General features: G+C 45.2%; 1 pseudogene; it reads right to left on the reverse strand.

Annotated features, from left to right (window-relative positions):
• Positions 1–2,780: 2,780 nt before the first annotated feature.
• On the reverse strand, positions 2,781–2,902 carry LOC136649939 (5S ribosomal RNA; annotated as a pseudogene).
• Positions 2,903–20,015: the final 17,113 nt, after the last annotated feature.

A 20,015-nucleotide genomic window follows, 5' to 3' on the forward strand; every position in this document is an offset into this window, starting at 1 on the left:
AGCAGTTCTTAAGTCAAGGGGAAGGGAATTCCATAGTGTTGGTGCCACTACTGAGAAGGCCCTATTTCTTGCTGCCGCTCCACGTACCTCCTTAGGCTGCGGCACTTATAAAAAGGCCTTCTCTGATGATAATAATAACCTTCTCTGATAATAATAACTAGGTATTTATATACTGCCTTTCTGGTCATCGATTACTCCTCTGACTTTATTCAAGGCGGTTTACATAGGCAGGCGTTTCTAAATCCCTCAAGGGGATTTTTACAATCATAGAGGTTCTCTCTTTCAAGAACCAACATTTCAGAATGGATCTTCCTGGTTTGGTCTCACTTCTGCCCTCCAGTTCTCCCACACAGGCTGACAAGCAGCTCCATCTCTCACATGGAGGGCAGCCAAGATGCTTCTTGCTCACACCAAGAGCAGGTGGAATCACTCAGCTGGGCTTGTCAGCTGCTTCAAGGTCTCGCCATTCTCAGACGTTCAGGGAGCTGCCGGTGCCCTCGAACTGGCGACCTTAACGGAGGCTCTAACCTCTAGACCAGACCTCCTGCCCTTATCTTACCTTCTTTATACTCCAGGTCCTAGTGCAGATTTGTGTTGAAATTTGTTTTAAAAGAGATACAATGAGGACTGGCTCAAAAAAATCTGAATTATATGCATGAAGAGGGCCTCATAGAATTGGTGCAGTGGAGGTACTAGGGAGATGAGGGCGGCACCAGGTGACGCACTCAGGGGGTGTGACACCACTACTGGCAGAAATGGTAAAATCTTGGTATTTTCAAATAATACCATCGTGATATATATCATTTGTATAATTTAATGAAACAAACCACATTGAAATATCTGTATTCTATCAAATGTTATACCCAAATAACCAGAACAGGAAATCACAACTGCATTATATAGCAAAAAGTGGACTTTTTAAAACTTAAAACTGACCAATGGGACTGATTGTTTCAAGAGCCAATGAGGTGTTATTATGATGCCTGATCTTGTCTGATCTCAGAAGCTAAGCAGGGTCAGGCCTGGTTAATACTTGGATGGGAGACCACCTGGGAATACCGGGTGCTGTAGGCTTCTACCATAGTCTTTCTAGACTGAAGGTTGCAAACCATGGCACAGGAAAGAACCAATAAGGTGTTAGTGTGAGTCAGCTCTCATTTCCATGTATCAGAGCTAATAACTCTTATTCAGTTGTGTATATGTCACCTAGTTGGCCACAGGTTTTTGGCTGGTTACTGATTTGCTGGGTGACCTGTACAGTTCTATATTAAAACAAATAAATAAACTTAATGGGGTTACAAAACCCCTAGTGATGCCACTGCATTTAGGCTGTGCGTATGATATTGTAATTTATTCTGTATGGTCCAGTACAGGAGGAGGTCCATTATGGGGATGACACAATGAACTTTCATACCAGGTGATGCAAACATAAGAACATAAGAACAGCCCCACTGGATCAGGCCATAGGCCCATCTAGTCCAGCTTCCTGTATCTCACAGCGGCCCACCAAATGCCCCAGGGAGCACACCTGATAACAAGAGACCTGCATCCTGGTGCCCTCCCTTGCATCTGGCATTCTGACTTAGCCCATTTCTAGAATCAGGAGGTTGCACATACACATCATGGCTTGTAACCTGTAATGGATTTTTCCTCCAGAAACTTGTCCAATCCCCTTTTAAAGGCGTCCAGGCTAGACGCCATCACCACATCCTGTGGCAAGGAGTTCCACAGACCAACCACATGCTGAGTAAAGAAATATTTTCTCTTGTCTGTTCTAACTCTCCCAACACTCAATTTGAGTGGATGTCCCCTGGTTCTGGTGTTATGTGAGAGTATAAAGAGCATCTCCCTATCCACTCTGTCCATCCCCTGAACAACCCTAGTGATGCTTCTGAACTGTTGTCTTGAAGTTAATGGATCCATCCCAAGTCAGACACGTGTCCAATGCATTCTCACAATATGTTATTGAATGTCAGATGCAGAGTGGACATTCCACATTGCCTAAGGCAGAATAACAGAATGTGACTATGAGCAATTACCTATGACTTATTTAAGGAATGAAACTGTCCGTCAACTTCCTCCACAAATGGCTGAGTCCTAGCAGTCCACAATAAATCTGCTGTGGGCTGGGAAATCAGAAAAGAGCTTCCCCTGTGTTAATGGAGCCCTCCAAATGAGTTACTAGAAGCGGTTTGTTAGGCAGCCGAGACTGTAATGAATTGCCTGGAAATTGTTTTCTGGCAGTTTCTGCTGTGATCAGGAGTGTATAAATGCATCACTGGAGAGAAAGGAAGCCTCACACACAGACACTCTTTCAGACAATTCTTCCTTTAGAACAGAGGTCAGCAGCCTTTCTGGGCAAACTTTGGCGATGTTCAGTGATGATGTCATCACGTCATCGCTGAACTTTGGGTTGCTGAGCTCCCAGAAGCAACTGCGCAGGGCCCATCCAATTTTCCATGCTCTGGAAAGGGCATGGCAGAGCACTAGGACAGGAACTCCGCAAGCCTGGGCGGGTGGCACTGCCACGCCTTGTCTGGAGCATAGCAAATTGGGTGAGAGGCTCTGCTTCCCAAGCCAAGATTGGCATAGACTGGATGACTTTGGGTATAGGGTATAGCGGGCAAAATTTTGGAAACCTTCTGGAAAACTTGTATTTACAAATAATAGCATCATGTTATATACCATTGGAAAGTTAATTTCATGAAGACTGGAATTGAATGTGTAGCTTTATATGTACAATAGGTTGGCAACCTTCAGTCTCGAAAGACTATGGTATAAGCCTACAGCACCCGGTATTCCCAGGTGGTCTCCCATCCAAGTACTAACCAGGCCTGACCCTGCTTAGCTTCCGAGATCAGATGAGATCAGGCATGTGCAGGGTAACAGTGGGGCCCTTAAATTTGTGAATCCCGTATTTGCTGATTCACTCATCCGTGGATTGGGTTTGCGGGGGGCCCCCATGTGTACACACACACACACACACACACACACACACACACACACTTCCCTTTGCTTCTGGAAGGTCCTTTATGTCCAGCATCTGCAGCTTCTGCTAGGAAAAAAAAAATTAAAAAAAGACAGCTACTTCTGATTTCTCCGTGAAACTGGAAGTTACATTTTTTAATGTCCCTCCTGGGCTTTCCCAGGCCTCCCAATGCCCTATAAGGCATAAAAAGCTCACTTCCAATTTCACAGAGAAATCAGTGGCATTTTTTTTACTGTCGGGCTCAGTCTTAGCCCGGTAGAGGCCATGAACGGATGTCTGCAGCCTCTGCTGGACTTAGAGGACCCTCTGGAGGCGAGGGGCTCCCCTTGCCTACGGAGGGGATGCATGGGGGGTGCACAGGGGGCTCACGGACCCAATCTGTGGAAAAGTGAGTCCGTAGATGCAGGATATGCAGCTTCTCCTGTATGCAGGGCCCTCTTGTATATGCAGGGCCCTCCTGTATACATAAACATTGTCTGAGATCCAAGGATATTTCCAGGGTTGCCATCGGCTCTTGAATCAAAGAGCATGGGCTCTTGAATCAAAGTAGGAAATGCAAAGCACTCTAAGATCACCCAGCTCATCCTGTGTTTATTCAACACAAGAGCCCATGTGGGGGAAGGAAGAGACCAGGATCGCGACATTCCAGTCCTTGGAGTGCAGCGATATGACTCTCTCATCACCAGGCTGAGCCCAGTGAGGGTGCCAGATCCCTGTGCCCTGAAGTTGTAGCCTCTTTCCTCTGTGCAGGAGTTGCAGAACACACTGGGAGTGATCCTGGCAAGCTCCTCATTTCCAGTTTTGATTCAAGAGTCCATACAGAGAAATAGGCAGTGGAGAAGGCTTGCTCGGTCCATGACAGTGGAATGAGAGAGACTGAGTGTCTGTTCACCACCACCTCTGCTCCCCCAGTCCACTGTGATGCGAATAGCATTGTTCATGGATGGGCAGTGATTGCCCATTTTCTGCCAGCAACCAGCAGTGTCTGCTTGGCAACCGATCTTGTGGTAAAGCAGTCAGTCAGAGGCCCCTTCCCTGCTACAAAAAAACTCCAAAGGGGAACAGGTTCTTGCTTTGTTCCTAACCAGAGACAGAAGCCCAGCTCCTCCTCCCAGTCATTTGTTGCCCTATTCCTGACCCCATTGCTGCATGGCTCAGATCTCCACTTGTCCTGTGAGGCCCAGCCCGTCAGGGAGCAGGGGAGCTGTCTGGCTAAGGTGACACCTGGAACAAAGAGCCCATCCGGATGAGGTGTGAAGCAGCAACTGCCAAACGCTCAATGCACAAGTTCTATAGCCTGCCAGGGTCTCTCAGCCCTTACTGAAGCATCAGTAGGGCTAGGAGCGTATCTTGGGTGTAGCAAGACAGGGCAGGTGCCCTGGGTGCCATGGGGGGGGGAGCGGTGTCAGGCATGGACTTACTGGGCAGTGAATGGTAGCAATGGCACCCCTATTCACAATGCTCCGGGTGGCTCCCAGCCTCTGTGGGGGGAACGGTGGCAGCTTTGCACTCTCTGCTCCTTCTCTAATGGAAGGAGAGCCTCTGCAGGAGGAAAAAAGGTGTGTGCAAAGCACTCCCTTCTCCAGGAAGAACCAGGAAGTGATGTCACACCATTTTGTGACATCATTGCCTGGGCACCGGGGCAGTGAAATACACCATTGGGTAGGTCCCTGATACAGTGCATGTCTGAGTTCTGGCTACAGTGCATGTCTAAGTTCTGGAGCAGTGGGAGACAAGGGTTCTGGGCATGCCAAGAGTCTGATCGAGAGGCAGAGTAAGCAGTGGCCACACTTATTATGAAGGGGAGACTCAATGGAAAAGTGGGCAGTGGATGCCCAGAGCTGAAGACCACAGTGGCCTTCTGAAGGAGCTGTGGCGTAGCTAGAGGGGGTGCAAGGCACCAAGAAGCTCTGACCTTCTCTGCTTCAAGTTCTTCTAGGTGAGGTTTTTCCCCAGTCCCTCTTTCTCCTTGGCAATGGTGTAGCTAGAGGGGGTGCAAAGCGCTAAGTTTTGCAGGGAGCCTCACCGCAGCATGCCAGTGGCCCCTTTCCCTCACCTTTGGAGTCCTTCTGGGTGTTGGGCACAAAACAGAGGCTTTGAAGAGGAGGGTGTGGGGCCACCTGCAGCTGCAGTGAGGCTCCCTGCAAAACATGGTTCTGTGCACCCCCTCTAGCTACACCACTTCCAAGGAAAAAAAGAAAACTGGGGAAAAACCTCACCTAGAAGGCCTTGAAGTTGAGGAGGATGGACGGATCCTCTCGGATTCCTCATCTTGGGAGCTAAACATAAAATTGTGTTGGCAGACAACACTTCCCTCCACTCATCCTCTCTCCCCTTCTGCAATCTTTCCCCAGGAGTGTGGGCAGAAGGGACAGATTTCATGCCACAGTTACGCTAAATTACCCGGCTTGTCTCAGACTGCATGGAGAGGCTGTCAAAACACGAGGCAATTTGTATTACTTAAGTCATTCTAGTCACAAGATCATAAGTAAAAATGCAGTTAAGAGTCACACTCTTCTCTGTCACGGTGGATGTTTTGCCTCAGTTTTGTTTAGTGAAGGGCTTCCTTTGTTGCAGGAATTGACCTCTAGATCAGGGGTCTCCAAACCTTTTGGCCAGAGGGCCACATGAAATATCTGGCGAAGTGCTGAGGGCTGGGGAAAAATTTAAATATAAAATTTAAATAAATAAATAAGAGATGGAACTTAGACGAATGAATAAATGAATGAGTGGGCTCATTCACTCAGCCTCTCCAGCCCTCAGAACACCCTCCAGATTCAATCAGAGCACAGCTCTGGTCATATTCAGTCGAGTGGGCCAGAGGCTTACAGGGGACAAGAGGCTGGCTGCGGGCCAGATAGAGGTTCCCTGTGGGCTGCATCTGGCCCCCGGGCCGGGGTTTAGAGACCCCTGCTCTAGATCCACCAGTCAGAGTGGGGGTTGGGGAGCACATCTTTGCACATGAAGTTCATGCACGGTTGTATTTCTTCATAACATGCATAAATGCTAAAATGGATACATGTCTGATCTCCAGACACACTGGAATTTTTTTTTTAAACATTTGTGTGGAACCCTATAATGAAGAAAAAAAAATCCACTTTTTTTTCCTTTGAAGAACTTTATTATTTACACTACAATACTGAACTAACACAAAATTTTAAAAGACTTCCACTTTTCTCTACTACAGGTTTACAAACATACATAATAATAATATCTTTCTTTATAATATATAATACAATAAAAATAATAAACTTAATATTAGATCTCTTTTATATCGGTCTCTTCTATTCAGTCTCCAAACCCACTGGTATATAATCCATTACAATCTGAGCTCTGCAGGAAAATTACAAATGGCTTCCACTCAGTCAAAAATGAGTCTATTTTCTTTTCTCTAATTAAAGCTGTCAACTTTGCCATCTCTGCAAGCTCCAGCATCTTTGCCAGCCAATCTTCTATTGTTGGTATAATGGAGCACTTCCATTTCTGCGCATAAAGTATCCTTGCTGCCGTTATCATGTATAGCAATAATACCCCATGTTCTCTTTCCAATTGATTGTCCATCAAACCCAACATGAAAAACTCCGGCTTCCACTGTATATTAATCTTTAAAATTTTCTGCATCTGCGAATGAATTTGTGTCCAAATTTTTTGTGCAAATTTGCAGGACCACCACATAGGAAAAAATGATCCCCCCTGGTGTTCACATTTCCAACAACGTCCCATTGTGTTATGCATTTTAGCCAATTTCATGGGAGACAAATATCAAGGGTACATCATCCTATAGAAATTTTCCTTAAGATTAATATTTAAAGTAAACTTCAAACCTCTTGTCCACAAACCCATCCATTGATCCATTGAGATATTGTAACCAAAATTCTGAGCCCATTGCATGCAATCTTTTACTTGTTCTTCTTCCATTTCAAGTTTTAATAAGAGTTTATAAATTTTAGCGATAATTTGTTTATTGTTTAGTCATAATTCCCTTTCAAATTCTGATTTGTGTTGTTCAATGCCAAAGGTTCTTTAATCTATTCTAAACCTTTCCTGAATTTGCAAATAATGAAACCACTGACACGCATATCCTTCATGTAATATTTCTTCTCTTGATTTTAACATACTTTCTCCCTGAGAAAATTTTAACATGTCCCGATAAGTCAACCAATTATGTGTAGTTATTTCTTTTCTATGCAGAGCTTCTTGTGGTGATAACCACAATGGAGTTTTTGGGCAAAATCTAACTTTATATGAACAAATCTACAAAATACAAAATCTATACAAAATCTAACTTTAACTCGTATTTATTCCAAATTCTCAAAATGGCACACCTAACAGAGTGGTTATTAAACTCTGCATTAATCTTAGCTTTAAATAGTTGGCATCCTTCAGTCTCGGAAGACTATAGTGTCACGCTCTGAATGGTGGTTCTGGAACAGAGTGTCCTCTCCAGTGCGCGAAGCCTGGGTAAAGTAGGTATGGAGGATAGGCTGTTTACCCATGCAGCAAATCCCCCCTCTCCACGTCGCTGAAATTGTCCAATGGAAAGGCAGAGGCCAATACGGTTGGTTCCAGCGGCGTTGCAGGAGTTGCCAGAACATGACTGTGTTCAGCCATGAACTGCCTCAAGGACTCCGGCTCCGGATTTTGCCTCGAGGTTGACTCCTGAAGCCTTTTCCATAACTGGATGTAGCCACAAGGCAGTGGAGGTTTGGGATCAGAGTTGTCCTTCTCTCAGATGAGCTGCCTTCCCAGGCTGACAAGTCCCATCTACCCGGTTAGCTTTATTCTACTATATATACCCATGCCAGCCAAACCTCAAACCATGTCCTTCTAATTCCAGTAATCTTCTGTTTCTCAGTGTTACCCATTTCTTCATCCAAGTTAGACAACAAGCAGCGAAATATAATTTTAAATCAGGTAGTCCCAACCCTCCTCTCTCTTTAGCATCCTGTAGAATTTTATATTTAACTCGTGGCTTTTTCCTTTGCCAGATAAATTTGGATAAATCTTTTTACCATTGTCTAAATGGTATATCTGATGTTAAAACAGGAATTGTCTGGAACAAGAATAGCATTCTTGGTAAAACATTCATCTTAATTGTTGCTATCCTTCCCATAACCGAGAGTTGAACTTTATCCCATCTTTCTAAATCTTTTTTTATTTCACTCCATAGCTTAACATAATTATTTTGAAACAGCCGGCAATTCTTGTTTGTCAAAATGATACCCAAATACTTTACCTTCTTTTTCAATCTTAAAACCTGTTTTATTTGACAATTTTAATTGATCTTGTATTGGCATATTTTTAGTTAAGATTTTAGTTTTCTCATTACTAATCCTAAATCCAGCAACTTCTCCAAATTCCTTAAATTTAGCCATTAAAATGTCAATGGCTTTTATTGGGTCTTCCAATATCAACACCAAATCATCTGCAAATGCTCTCAACTTACACTCTTCTTTCTTAATCTTTATACCCTGAATTCTATTATCTTGTCTTATATCCCTATTCAATATTTCCAGGGCAAGAATAAATAATAAAGGCGATAATGGGCAACCTTGTCTTGTGCCTCTGTATTTTACATGGTTTTGTCAATTCCCCATTAACTATTATCTGAGCTGTTTGTGCACTATAAATTGATTTCACCCATTTTAAAACATGTTCTCCAAAACTCATAGCTTCCAAAACTTTAAAAATAAAAAACCAGTTCAGATTGTCAAAGGCTTTCTGTACATCTAAGAATATCAATGCTGCTTGCTTCTCATTACATTTCTTCATATAGTCCAGTGTATCCAATACCACTTTAACATTGTCTCTAAATTGTCTTTTTGGTTAGAATCCACTTTGATCTTCATGAATAATGTCTTGCAAAACTATCTTAAATTTCAGCTTATTTATTTATTTATTTATTTATTTATTTATTTATTCGATTTATATTCCGCCTTTCTCCTCGAAGGGCACTCAAGGCGGCTAACAATCAGGTTAAAATACAAGACAACAGATAAACATTAAAAATACAAAATACTTAAAAACAATTAAAACAAGATAAAATCCATAGATAAAATACATAGCAGCACGCAGTAAAAGAGAAATTTATAAAACAGCCCTTATAGTGTCTGAAGGCTTTCCTGAATAAAGAAGTCTTCAGGCCCTGCCGGAATGTTAATAATGAGGAAGCTGCTCTCAATTCAAAGGGGAGGGAATTCCATAGTGTAGGTGCCACCACCGAAAAGGCCCTGTTTCTGGCCGCCATTCCCTTCACCACTCTCAATGATGGCACAACCAACAGGGCCCCTTCTGATGACCTAAGAGAACGGACCGGATTATACGGAAGAAGGCGGTCTCTCAAATACGCTGGTCCCAAGCCGTTTAGGGCTTTAAAGGTCATAACCAGCACCTTGAATTCAGCCTGGAAACGAATGGGCAGCCAGTGCAGCTGCCGGAGTAGCGGCGTGACAGAGTCAAACCACCGACCCCCAGCAAGTACCCGAGCAGCTGCATTCTGCACTAGCTGTAGCTTCCGGACCGTCTTCAGGGGCAGCCACCATGGCCAGATCCGCCTGAGACAGGTACGGCCACAGCTGGCGCATCAGCCAAAGCTGGGCAAAGGCACCCCTGGCCACAGCTGACACCTGGACATCCAGGGGGAGCTGCGAGTCCAGGAGAACCCCCAAGCTGCAAACCTGCTCTTTCAGGGGGAGTACAACCCCATTCAGAGAAGGACGATAGTCCAGCATCCGCATCGTGAATTTCTGCACCAGGAGGACCTCTGTCTTGTCCGGATTTAATCTCAGCTTGTTCGCCCTCATCCAGATCCCAACTGCCTCCAGGCAACAACGTTCCAGGACAGAGACAGCCACCCTGGAGTTAGGTGGAAAGGAGAGATAGAGCTGAGTGTCATCAGCATACTGATGGCACCCAACTCCAAATCTCCGGATGACCTCTCCCAGCGGTTTCATGTAGATGTTAAACAACATGGGGGGCAATATAGAACCCTGTGGCACCCCACACCTCAAGGGCCAGGGTGCTGAACAGGAGTCCCCCAATACCACCATCTGGGACCTGTCGGCCAAGAAGGACCAGAACCACTGCAAAACAGTGCCCCCGATCCCCACCTCGGCCAACCGTCCCAGAAGGACAGCTAACGTTGTGGTAAACAGCTTATAATCATTATTTAATAATGATATCGGTCTATAATTTTGTGGTAGAGTTGGATCTTGACCTTCCTTAGGTATTAATGTTATATTTGCATTTCTTCAAGCTTCGGGCATCTGTCCTCCACTTAAAATGGAATTCTTTGTTTCCTACAAAGGATATAAGAGCTCCTTCTCGAAAGTCTTGTAGTATATGCTCGGGAGTCCATCTGGGCCTGGTACCTTACCTAATTTAATCTTATTTATAGCTTCTTCCAATTCCTTTATTGTTATGGGACCGTTCATGATTTGCCTATGCTCTTATGATATCCTAGGTAACTTTTGCTTCCCAATGTATTCATCTTAAAAAAAAAAAAAAAATCCACCTCTGAAGGAGTCCTCAAGGTGGAAATTCTCCAGGTTAGATTCTATTGGCCCTTTGCATTGCCTGGCCCCAGGTGCATTAGTATCTGCAGCGGTGGCATAGCTAGAGGGGGTGCAAAGCATTAAGTTTTGCAGGCGCCTGAGTGTGCTGTGCAAGTGATGTATTCAGGCAGCCCCTCCCCTTGGAGCCATTCCAGGCAGTGGGAGCAAAATGGAGGCATTTTACTCCCCCCCCCCCAATGACTTCAAAGGGGAGGGAGTTCAGACACCTGCAAAGCTTAGTGCTTTGCACTCCCTAGCTACACCACTGATCTGCAGTACCTTCCTCTGGCTATCTACAAGAGTAGTACTGAAGAGCAGCAGAGAGCAGGCCACTAGCTCCACCTCTGGGAAGCTACTGAGGTTGGTGCAAAGAGTCCTGAGCCTGGGTCCTGCTGCTACAGTCTCTGGCTAGAGAACTCTCTGGTGCCTTATAGTGGACCTCCAAACATTTTCTGAGCCCACAGATCAGTAGGTAAGACCTTGCTGAGTGTTCCACCCACTCAAGTATCTTGAGTGAAAGACTTGATTTCTGGAAACAAGCCTTACCCAGGGAGCTCCACTTTATCCCAAGCATGCTGATTTTTAGAGTGGTGCAAAGTGGTTTTCTTTCTTTGATACACTTTGAGTGGGTGGATTCCTTTCAACAGTATATTGTAACTTCAGAGTAAGACGCAGCCTTAATTTGTATGCATCACCCCAGGAATGTGCTATTTCTACAGCTACTTCTGCAATAGCAGTGAGCTGAGTGTTTTGTCTTGGTGCTAGCATGAGTCTGTAGCTGGAGCCTCCTTAGCAATGTTGAAAGCAGGCCCAGACCAAACACAAGAGCCCACTTTACAGTGCCTGATCCAAGCAGGGGTGACTCCAATGTTTGAGTTGGGGAGGGGGGCTTGAGTAGTACCTTAACTCCAGAGACCAGGTCAACCAGGCAGGTAGACCTTGGCTCCTGGTTGAACTTTGGACTCTGGCTGAGATTTGCTGGGCAGGTGGACCTGTGCTCCCACCTGGACTTGGAGCCCAGATCTACCTGGATAGACTTGAGCTCCCATTCCGGCTCTGGAGTCAACTTTTCCTGACTGGTAGACCTGGGCTCCCAGTTGAACTTTGGCCTCTGTGGCCAAGGTTTTCTGGGTGGGTAGACCTGGCTGGGCTCCAACCAGACTTGGGGCACAGATCTACCTGCCAGGCTCTGTTATGTGATTTGGTTGTTAAATGAACATTCCACCCAATCTAGTGCCTTTGTTGTGTAAACTGATGCTCCCTGCCAGACACTTGCTGACCGCACAGGCTACTGGAGACAAAATGCCTCTTCTTTGTATTAAGAGTCATTTGTTCTGTAAAAACACACTCAGCTGAAGGCTATGGGAGACCTGATTGCCTCATTAAGAACCTTTTTGTTGTGCTTTGACCACCGTCATATATGTGGTCTGTTGTTCTATGGTTTGTTGTTAAGTGGCACATGCCTGTAGCTGATTTAGGCCTGAGGAGTCCCACTGGAGGCCAGGCAGCCTACAGGGAGGTAAGTAACAAAGATCTTTACTATTTAACTCTTTTGGGCCATTTTGTCACATCCCTCCATAGCATGTAGCATACACTCCATCGGCAGCACAGCATACTGACTGGGGGGTAGGAGGTATGGCTTTAGTTATGGTCATGACAGATGAAATGATCTTTGCCTTTGTAAAATTTATGGTGGTGCAGGTAAGCTGCCCAAGGCATCTCTGCAGTAAATCCTGTTGCATTTCCTGAATAAATAACTTTTTTTTTTTTTTTTTTGAGATAAGCAATAAAAAAAATAGGAGGGAGGTGATTATTTTTTTATTTTATTTGACTGTTAAAGCATCCAACTAAAATGAGCACTCATGCTGGAACCATAAGGCCAGGAGGTCATGAAAGATGAGGATACAGGAAAGAGCTAGATACAGTATCAGGGAATTAGCATCTATCGTGGAAAAGAGCAGAGAACAGGACCAAAAAACCAAAACCCAGATGCCCTTGCCCATCAGAATCACAAAGGGCCCTGTTGATCAAGGGACAAAATCAAAGGGATAAATATAAAACAGAAACGGATATCTTCTCCTTTCTGTACAGTAGCATTTACTGTGAGTATGACGGATTTCTCTCTAAGCTGGCCCAGAATACGTCCAGGGATTTTAAGAACCCGTTCACACATGCAGATGTGTGAACAGACATGGTTAGAAACATGGATAGAGTGACTCTAGGGATGTTCTTTTCTCTCTCACACAACACCAGAACAAGGGAACATCTACTAAATCTGAGTGTCGGGAGAGTTAGAACAGACAAAAAGAAATATTTCCTTAACCAGTGTGTAATTAATCTGTGGAACTCCTTGCCACAGCATGTGGTGATGGCATCTGGCCTGGATGCCTTTCAAAGGGGATTGGATGAATTTCCAGGGGAAAAGTCCATCGCAGGTTACAAGCCATGATGGGTCTGTGCAACATTCTAGTTTTAGAAGTAGACTATCTCAGGTGCAAGGGAGTGGCACCAGGATGCAGGTCTCCTGTTGTCTTATGTACTCCCTGAGGCTCCTGATGGCACCTTATCTCAGAACCTCCAGCAGTCTCATTGCCCATGCCAGATACAGCAGCAGGCAGCACTGGCAGTTCAGATAGGATTGGACCGTTGTTCGTGACACTACTACAGTGCCTGAATTACTAACCTCTCTTCCTGTTCTTCTGTATTTAAATTCTAGCCCTGATCAGAACCTTGAAAATCAGGTACACTGAATGCATGGAAGGGGCAGGGTTCTGCCCACTCAGGGTGACCAGATCCAATGGGGAACAGGGGGCCAATACCTTTAACCATTGTATAGAAGAGGGAATTTGGGCAGGAGCAGCTCAACATGGAAGGCTTTAAAGAGCTGGGTAAAGAAAATATTTCTTTACCCAGCATTTAATTAGTCTGTGGAACTTCATGTGGCAAGGAGTTCCACAGACTAATTACACGCTGGGTAAAGAAATATTTTCGTCTGTCCTAACTCTCCCAACATTCAACTTTAGCGGATGTCCCCTGGTCCTGGTGTTATGTGAGAGGGAAAAGAGCGTCTCTATATCTGCTCTATCCAGCCCCTGCATAATTTTGTATGTCTCAATCATGTCCCCCCTCAGGCGCCTCTTTTCTAGGCTGAAGAGGCCCAAACGCCGTAGCCTTTCCTCATAGGGAAAGCCCAGTAATCATTTTGGTTGCTCTCTTCTGCACCTTTTCCATTTCCACTATATCCTTTTTGAGATGCAGTGACCAGAACTGGACACAATCTCTGTGATCTCTACACATTCAGGAAAACAAAGCTCTTCGTGTAAACAGCTGTATGCTGTGGTCTCTGAAGAAGCCAGGTGGCACCGGGGAATGGATTGTGTGCCACTCCAAACCCCTGGGAACTTTTGCTACTTGTCTAGGACTTTAAAGACCTGCCTGGCTCTTGTTTTGATACTAGGTTGTTGTTTCATTTTGCCTTTTGGTTTGACACGTTTTAACATTTATATTGCTGAAATGTGTTCAGGATGCCACACTTCAAGAGTCCACTCTGACTAACTAGCTAACCAGCATATTGTTGGACAGATTTGGAACTCGCAGTAACTTCAAGAAATAAGAGTTGGCTTGCATGCACATCCATAGACAGACAGACACACACACACACACACACATGAACAAGGGGGGAGGGGGAGAGGGATAAAGAGAATACAATTATACCACTGCTGGGTTCTCAACCCAGATGCTGCACAGCTGCAGTCCAGTTTGCTTAATATGTTTCAAGCTGCTAACAGAAAATGTATTGCACACACAAGCCTGTCAGCAGTTTCACTCAGATGAACTAGGTGACACTGGTGCAAAGCACGAGGGGTGAAAATGTGTGCCATGCGTGCCACTCTTGTTCTCAAGAGTACTCACAGGTGGCAGAACATATGGAGCACTCAGGGGTGCTTGTGCAGGTCTTATTTACTGCAAAGGGGCTCAGGGAGGAGAACTGACTTGTAGATTGCAGCAAGCTGGATAATTATGAAGGTAATTAAAGATCATTATTATCAGTCCCGTGAATGCTGATACAACATTGACTGGTATTGTTTTTAATGATTTTATGGTAAAAAAAAAAAAAATCCAAGTCCAAAATAGCTACATATTGCTGGAATCGCATAACATGGCCCTCTGTGCATGTAGGCATCTGTGGTGGTGGTGAGCTCTAAAAACAGGCTGACCAGAAACAATGGCGGACAGAGTGCCAATTCCTTTAACCAGTGTATAGAAGAGGGGATTTTGACAGGTATCGCTTTTTAAACCCTTCCGTGTTGAGCTGCACCTGCCAAAATACCCTCTTCTATACACTGGTCAATGGTATAGGCACTCGGTCCTCCATTGTATGTGGTCACGCGGTCTAAAAAGAACTTTCTAACAAGCACTGGAAGTAGGAAAATGGACCATTCTTCAGGACAGCTTCTTTGCTTCCCGTGCTACAGTGTTTTAGACACTGCAGCTCTCAACCTTGTATGCAGGAACTAACCTCAGGAACAGCATCCCCAGCTGTGTGAATGGCACAGCCTTCTGGGATTGTTTTAATTAAAAACAAAAAAACCCCCAAAAAACTTTGTCCATCCTGGTTGCATCTCTTCCCTGAAATGCTGAGCTGGCATCTTGATTTCATGGAAAGATTAAATGCACTGAGTCATTATTTAGTAGAGATGAGCCATTCCTTGGGACCGCACAAAAGCTTTTTGAAGTCAGTGCTTGTGATAACAGTCCATTGCACAACCACCTTGATCCAGTTGCAAAAGCAATAAATGCCTTTGTGATGAGTCTTCAGCCAGAAACCTTGTAGGATCAAAGATTAGAAAGAGTGTTTGTGGGGCCACTCTTAATTATTCTTAGCTCCTATCCTATGCGATTGATAAAATCATAATATCAGTAAGAACAATATTTTGATTGAGTCTTAAGTATTGGTATATTATTAGATAGATTCATTCCAGAGCTATTTATATTCCTGCTGCTTTAAAAACCAAGTTTAGAATATGTTATGCTTGCAGAGGAACTAAACAGATTAGTTGCAGAGGAACTAAACAGATATTCACCACTCCTCAGGTAACAGTACAAAAAAACAGCATTCAAGTGTAATGGGGAAGGGTGTATATTTGCATTGTATTTCAGGAGGGGCAGAAGTGCAAAGTGATGGCTCACAATTGACCTAGTAATTGTCCCAGGTGATCCCAAGTAGCGTTCTCGGAAGTGCTACCTGTTCCATGCACAGGGCCAGCTAGGCAGGCGGAGACCAGGGGTCTCAATGCGTGGATGAGACGGTGGTGTAGGGAGGAGGGGTTTAGATTCGTTAGGCACTAGGGGATGTTTTGGGACAAGCGGGGCCTGTACAAGAGGGATGGGCTTCACTTGAACCAGAATGGAACCAGACTGCTGGCGCATAACATTAAAAAGGTGGAAGGCCGACAGGAGCCGAGGAGCATTCGGTTAGGGACTCCTCATCCCTATGGGACGAGGATGGGGAGGTTAGAGACCAACAAGGTAAAGGCAGAGTAGGAGAAGAAATTGGGAATGGTAGCATGATGGGATGTGATAGACGGTTTGGCACAATGAGAGGATGCGGAGACAAAGGAGCGAATAAGCAGCCCATCCTGGGGCATTCCATGTACAAATGCTTTTATGCAAATGCTTGAAGTCTCTGAGCAAAGATGGGAGAACTGGAATGTCTGGTGACTAGGGAAAACATTGACATAGTGGGCATAATGGAAACCTGGTGGAATGTGGAAAATCAGTGGGAATCCTGGGCTATAAACTCTACAGGAGGGACAGGGAGGGGTGTGTTGGAGGTGGGGTGGTCGTTTATGTTAAGGAAGGAATAGAATCCAGCAAAGTAGAGATTGAAGGTGGGTCCAACTCCACCATAGAATCTCTGTGGGTTAAATTACCAGGCCTGAGGAGCAATGTAATACTGGGGGCATACTATCATCTTCCAGATCAGAAACTGGGACCTTGAAATGAGGAAACAGATCAGGGAGGTGACAAGGAGGGACAGGGTTGTAATCATGGGGGACTTCAATTATCCTCATGTCGACTGGGTCAATTTGTGTTCTGGTCACAAAAAGGAGACCAGATTTCTTGACATGTTAAATGCTGACTGTGCCTTAGAGCAGCTAGTCATGGAGCCCACCAGAGGACAGGTGACTCTGGATTTAATATTGTGCAGTACTCAGGACTTGGTTAGAGATGTCAATGTTACTCAGCCATTGGGGAATAGTGATCATGCTGCAATCCATTTTGACATGCACGTCAGGGGAAGATTACCAGGCAAATCTGTCACAAAAACCCTTGACTTCCAACGAGCGGACTTCAACTGAGGAGCCTGGTTAGAAGGAGGTTGAAAGGGAAGGTAAAAAGGGTCCAATCTCTACAGAGTGCCTGGAGGCTGCTTAAAACCACAGTAATAGAGGCCCAGCAGAAGTGTATACCGCGAAGGAAGAAGGGATCTACTAAGTCCAGGAGGTGCCCGCATGGCTAACGAACCAAGTTAGAGAGACCATAAAGGGCAAGGAAGCTTCCTTCCATAAATGGAAGTCTTGCCCTAATGAGGAGAATAAAAAGGAACATAAACTGTGGCAAAAGAAATGTAAGAAGGTGATACGGGAGGCCAAGAGAGACTATGAGGGACACATGGCCAGCAGCATTAAGGGGAATAATAAAAGTTTCTTCAAATATGTTAGAAGCAGGAAACCTGCCAGAGAAGCAGTTGGCCCTCTGGATGGTGAGGGAGGGAAAGGGGAGATAAATAGAGATGACAGAGAAATTAAGTGAGTTCTTTGCTTCTGTCTTCATGGCAGAAGACCTTGGACAGATACCGCTGCCTGAACGGCCCCTCCTGACCAAGGAATTAAGTCAGATAGAGGTCAAAAGAGAAGATGTTTCAGACCTATTGATAAAGATCAATAAGTCACCGGGCCCTGATGGCATCCACCCAAGAGTTATTAAGGAATTGAAGAATGAAGTTGCTGATCTCTTGACTAAAATTTGCAACTTGTCCCTCAAAACAGCCACGGTGCCAGAAGATTGGAGGATAGCAAATGTCACTCCGATTTTTAAAAAGGGAAAGAGGGGGGACCCGGGAAACTATAGGCCGGTCAACCTAACATCTATATGGGGTAAAATGATGGAATGCCTCATCAAAGATAGAATCTCAAAACACATAGACAAACAAGCCTTGCTGAGAGAGAATGCTCATGGCTTCTGTAAGGGTAAGTCTTGCCTCACGAACCTTTTAGAATTCTTTGTAAAGGTCAACAGGCATGTGGATGCGGGAGAATCTGTGGACATTATATATCTGGACTTCGATATATAGGCGTTCGACACAGTCCCTCACCAAAGGCTACTGAGAAAACTCCACAGTCAGGGAATTAGAGGGCAGGTCCTCTCGTGGACTGAGAGCTGGTTAAAGACAAGGAAACAGAGAGTGGGTGTCAATGGGAAATTTTCACAATGGAGAGAGGTGAAAAGCGGTGTGCCCCAAGGATCTGTCCTGGGACCAGTGCTTTTCAACCTCTTCATAAATGACCTGGAGACAGGATTGAGCAGTGAAGTGGCTACGTTTTCAGACGACACCAAACTTTTCCAAGTGGTGAAGACCAGAAGTGTTTGTGAGGAGCTCCAGAAGGATCTCTCCAAACTGGCAGAATGGGCAGCAAAATGGCAGATGCGTTTCAATGTAAGTAAGTGTAAAGTCATGCACATTGGGGCAAAAATTCAAAACTTCACATAAAGGCTAACAGGTTCTGAGCTGTCTGTGACAGATCAGGAGACAGATCTTGGGATGGTGGTGGACAAGTCGATGAAAGTGTCGACCCAATGTGCGGCGGCAGTAAAAAAGGCCTATTCTATGCTTGGGATCATTAGAAAAGGTATTGAGAACAAAACGGCTAATATTATAATACTGTTGTACAAATCTATGGTAAGGCCACACCTGGAGTATTGCGTCCAGTTTCTGGTCGCCACATCTCAAAAAGGATATAGTGAAGATGGAAAAGGTGCAAAAGAGAGCAACTAAGATGATTACTGGGCTGGGGCACCTTCCTTTTGAGGAAAGGCTATGGCATTTGGGCCTCTTCAGCCTAGAAAAGAGACACCTGAGGGGGACATGATTGAGTCATACAGTTTTTGCATGGGAAGGATGAAATGGATAGAGAGATGCTCTTTACACTCTCACATAACACCAGAACCAGGGGACATCCACTACAATTGAGTGTTGGGAGAGTTAGGACAGACAAAAGAAAATATTTCTTTACTCAGCGTGTGGTTGGTCTGTGGAACTCCTTGCCACAGGATGTGGTGACGGCATCTGGCCTAGACACCTTTAAAAGCGGATTGGGCAAGTTCCTGGAGGAAAAATCCATTATGGGTTACAAGCTATGATGTGTATGTGCAACCTCCTGATTTTAGAAATGGGCTTTGTCAGATGCAAGGAAAGGCACCAGGATGCAGGTCTCCTGTTTTCTGGTGTGCTCCCTGGGGCATTTGGTGGCCCGCTGTGGGATACAGGAAGTTGGACTAGATGGGCCTATGGCTTGATCCAGTCAGTCTGCTCTTATGTTCTTATAAGTCAGTGGCTTAGCTAGAGGGGGTGCAAAGCACTAAGTTTTGCAGGCACCTGAATGTGCCGTGCAAGCTGCCCGTCCCCTTTGGAGCTGTTCCAGGCGGTGGGAACAAAATGGAGGTGTACACCCTACATATCTCCATGAGGGACGTGGATGAAGGAAGGAGGTTAGGAAGGCGTATGACTCTGTTTTGCTCCCACCCCCCAGAATGGCTCTGAAGGGGAGGGTAGAGACCACTTGCACGCAGTGGTGAGGCTCCCTGCAAAATTTAGTGCTTTTCACCCCCTCTAGCTACGCCACTGCCCCCTACAACAGGTCTTTCTTTTCTTTGTCCTTTCCACAACCCTCTTCTTAAGAGTTTTCCCCCTCCCCACCACGTCATTTTGTTCCTCTGTTGCTTTCCTTTCTTTGTTCCTGCAGCATCCATGAGCTTTGACACAAGCTCCAGCAAGTGCTGCTGGAAGAGACCCCAACATACAGTTCTGTGCTTACAATAATTTTTAAAACTGCCAGTAGAGAACAGTGGCCTCACTGGGGTTTGAGTCACTCAGTGCAGGAGGCTAGCGCATTACTCCCACGATGGACCTCTTACCATGCAGTGGGTGGGCAATGCCCTGGGCAGTGGGGGTGGTGATGCCCAATTGCCCCACCCCTGCTGGGTTTTTTGGTTATAACTTTTGATAGAATACAGTATGGTATTCTCCCGCTATGGGTAAAAAATTTAAATTCTGGTCGCCACATCTCAAAAAAGACATAGTAGAAATGGAAAAGGTGCAAAAGAGAGTGACTAAGATGATTACGGGGCTGGGGCACCTTCCTTATGAGGAAAGGCTATGGCGTTTGGGCCTCTTCAGCCTAGAAAAGAGG

This window comes from Tiliqua scincoides, chromosome 4 (genome assembly GCF_035046505.1).
Source record: "Tiliqua scincoides isolate rTilSci1 chromosome 4, rTilSci1.hap2, whole genome shotgun sequence".
In the NCBI taxonomy this organism is placed as follows: Eukaryota; Metazoa; Chordata; class Lepidosauria; order Squamata; family Scincidae; genus Tiliqua; species Tiliqua scincoides.